This window comes from Amphiprion ocellaris, chromosome 23 (assembly GCF_022539595.1).
Source record: "Amphiprion ocellaris isolate individual 3 ecotype Okinawa chromosome 23, ASM2253959v1, whole genome shotgun sequence".
NCBI lineage: Eukaryota > Metazoa > Chordata > Actinopteri > Pomacentridae > Amphiprion > Amphiprion ocellaris.
Genome location: NC_072788.1, coordinates 23658639 through 23662412, shown reverse-complemented (window position 1 = coordinate 23662412; position 3774 = coordinate 23658639).

Sequence of the window (3774 nt, the reverse complement as noted above, 5' to 3'; positions counted from 1 at the left end):
GTGTGCGCGAAGTTCGAGCGCGACACGGCGGGGTGCGCGACACGGCGGGGAGCGCGCCCCGGGGGCGTGCACGCAGCGGGAGCGCTCCGGTCCCGCGGCTGCGCAAACAGGATGAAAGCAAACAGGGAGGAGGTCAAAGGTCAGAGCAGGATGCTGATGGACGAGAACCCTGCAAGAAATTAAAAATAAAGACACCATATTGTCAGTCCGTCCGCATATAAACACACAGGAACACTGTAAAATAAATAAACAAATAAATAAATGCATTTTTTTAAAAAAACTGAAAATCTGGCAACAAGAGTGCCAGAAAAAGTATGAATATTATTTTTGATTTTTGATTTAAATACTGTAAAAAAAAAATAATCTAAGCACAAATCGCACAAGAACATATTTGTAAAAACACAGATGTTTGATGTAAACATCATGCATAGTTAAATAATAAGATTTAAATACAATTAATTCTAATTTTATGGAAATATATTGTAAAATGAATAAATAAATAAATAAATAAATAAAATTAATGATTTTCCTTGTTTTTTCTTTCGTTTTACAGTCAACATGTACATTTTCTGTAATTTCACCAGTTATTATCTATATTTTACCAAATCAGGCAAAATCTGTAAAATAACAGTTTAAATTTCTTACTAGTTATTGTTTTTTAAAAATGCAGATTTTTGATGCGAAAATGTGAATAAATAAATAAACAACCAAGTAAATAAATTTCATTTTCCATGCATTATTACATTACATTATGCACAATTCTGGCCTGTTTTTGTTTTTTCTTTATTTATTTTTTGCAAATTAATGCTTTATTATTCTGTTGTTTTGCTGGTTATTGTCTATAATTTACCAAATCAGGGAAAATTTGTAAGGTATCATTTTAAAATCCTTATTATTACAAAACAACAATATTTTTGCTGATTTAAAAGTAGTTCAAACTGGGAAATTTACAGTAAATTTACAGAAATTTACACTGCAAAAGAACCAATAATAGTTTTTTTAAATGCTGGTTTTCGATGTGGACAACATGCAAAGTTAAAAAATAATTTTTTTTGTGCCGGTTTAAATATATTTATTTGTAAAAATAAATAAATCTGATTTTTCACAGAAACACTGGGCACAATATTGGCCTGTTTTTCTGTCTTTTTCCTCTTTTTCACGATCTCAACATGTAAATTATTACATTTTTTCCCTGCAGTTTTACCAGTTATTATCAAATAAATCAGGGAAAATCTGTTGAATATCAGTTAAATATAGATTTACCATTTTTTAGTCCTTAATATACAAAATAACTATATTTTTCAGATTTTTTTAAACTGGACAATTGCAGTGTAACACTGCAAACGAACCAATTATTGTTTTAAAAATGCAGGTTTTTAGATTTTCGATATGGACATTATTTACAGTTTTTTTTTTTTTACTGTTAACATGTAAATTCATGGATTTTTCAGTCTGTAATTTTACCGATCACCGTCTGTAATCGACCAAATCAGGAAAAATCTGTAAAATAAGTTACAAATTTATTTACAATTTTGCTATTATAGCATTTTATGTTATATGAATACTTCTAACCTCTGCTCTGCCTGAAAGATCCAAATTCTGATAAAACGTGAATAAAAAAGAAGTTCTAGCACTTTTCTGACAAAATGTACATTCAGTAAACTCCAAAAAGTGACTGGTGGTTCATTTAACTATGAAACAGTGCAAAGATTTGACAGAAACAGTTGAAGAATTAGATGAAAACAACTCAAAAACAAGAAAAAGAATACCAGTGAGCAAACCATTCAAAGGGTTTAGAAACAAGCGTTTTCCAAAAATAGATCATAATTTTCTCCAAAACTTCTGCTCAATGGAACCTCATGCAGCACGTCGTCCTTCTGTTTGTTTTCAGCTTTATTGGTGCAGTAATTTGTGTTGTAATATTTTCCTTTGTTGGTGAACAAGCAAATTTTACAATATCAGCAAACACAGCGACTCGTCCTGCAGAGCCGACGCTGCAGCTGCTGCTTTATGGCCTCAGAGTCTGAGTGATGAATCTGACATCTGGAGTCTGAGTGACTAAATTAAAATATGAAATAACCTTAAAGTCAAAGTGAGTTGTCTGGCAAACTTTACGTGGATTTCTGCAGGATGTATAGAGAAATATCTAGAAGTACAGGACAGTTTAGGTACACATTTCTGTATATTTAATCTATTCAAATGATTTAAAACCCAGAAAAGGATATTTCTGTACAAAGACTGATATTTGCTGCTAATTATTTCACACAGCAGCGACACTTTTGTGTCTGTTTGTTGTTGATTTTACCATGAAAGGAAAGTCAGGAGAGCATCATGAGGCGATATTCACTTTCACTTTCTTTTCATTCTTTTCTTTTGTCTTTATACAACAACCATGAGATAAAGAAACCAGCAGCCACAACAGGCAAAGTGACAGCGATTAGTGTCTCTTTTACCAGTTTACCTACACATACTGATTATTATCTGACATTTATTTAGAGGAAAAACATTGAACCTGTTCGACCTAAAGAAGTGAAACTGCCAAAGCTAAATAAGACATCATGGAATTCACAGATGCACTGAAGTCTGACCGATGAGTTTCTGTAATATTAGCTTTGCAATATTTCAGTTTCATGTGTTAAATAACTTCATTACCTCAGAATCATTGTCAGTTTTCCTTTATTTTCTTTTTCTATTCTATTGTTATGTTCAGTAAATTATTGAACATTTAAGTTGTTGATTTTCTTTCTGAGCAAAATCTGGCAAAAGAGTTTCCTTCAAGATTGATGAAGTTTTATCTCATCTCATCTCAGTTTATCTTTTGTTATACTATCTCATTGAATCTTAATTCATCTCAACTTGTCTTATCTGAACTTATCTCATTTCATCTCATCTCAGTTTATCTTGTCTCATTTCAACTTATCTCATCTCATTTTATCTCATCCTATTTTTGCGTAACTTTATGTAACTTGACTTATCTAATCTCATCTCAGCTCATCTTATCTTATAACTTGACCAAACTTATCTCATCCCATCTCATCTCCTCTTATCTCAATTTATCTCATTCATTTATCTCATTCATCTTATCTTAAAATGAGGCTAAAAGTTTACAGATAAAAGTTTATTTGAGGACGTTACATAAAAACAATTCCAAAATTTTTAAACAGAAGTTTACCTATTTTGCCGCACATTTGAACTGTATTTTGCGTCTGCATCCTGATAAGAGCATTAAAAATAATATTGATGCTACTTCCACTATAGAAGAAACCTGTAAAAAAATAATCTAAATGAATTTGAAAAGATAGGAAAAATAAATCAAATATCTCTGCTAGTTTCATTGAAATAAAACCTGTTATTTTATGTGTTTATTTATTACCATGTGCTTCATTTTAGAAAAAAACGATAAAACACGGAATCATTCTGAATGAACTTTCTCACAACATTTGTTATTTTCTCTGGAGTTTTAGTTGTTCTCCACCATTGTGCTGTATGTAGATGAGTTAAAGTGGTTGAACAAAGGCAGAGCAAAGCTCCAGCCACCACCTACTGCTTCTTACTCATCCTAATAAACTCCTGCAGAGGTGAGCAAAGCATCTTCACGGCATTTTTTACTCTGTGCACCAGGGAAGTAAATTAGATGACTTTTGTTTCCTCTGTAATGCGTCAGGCCTGTGTGAAAATACTGCATCTGGTTCAGGATGTTCCTTAAATAGAGGTCGATTTTCTCTATTGTTCAGACCTTACCTAACCGGTTTAATATGCACGTATTCTGAGAAA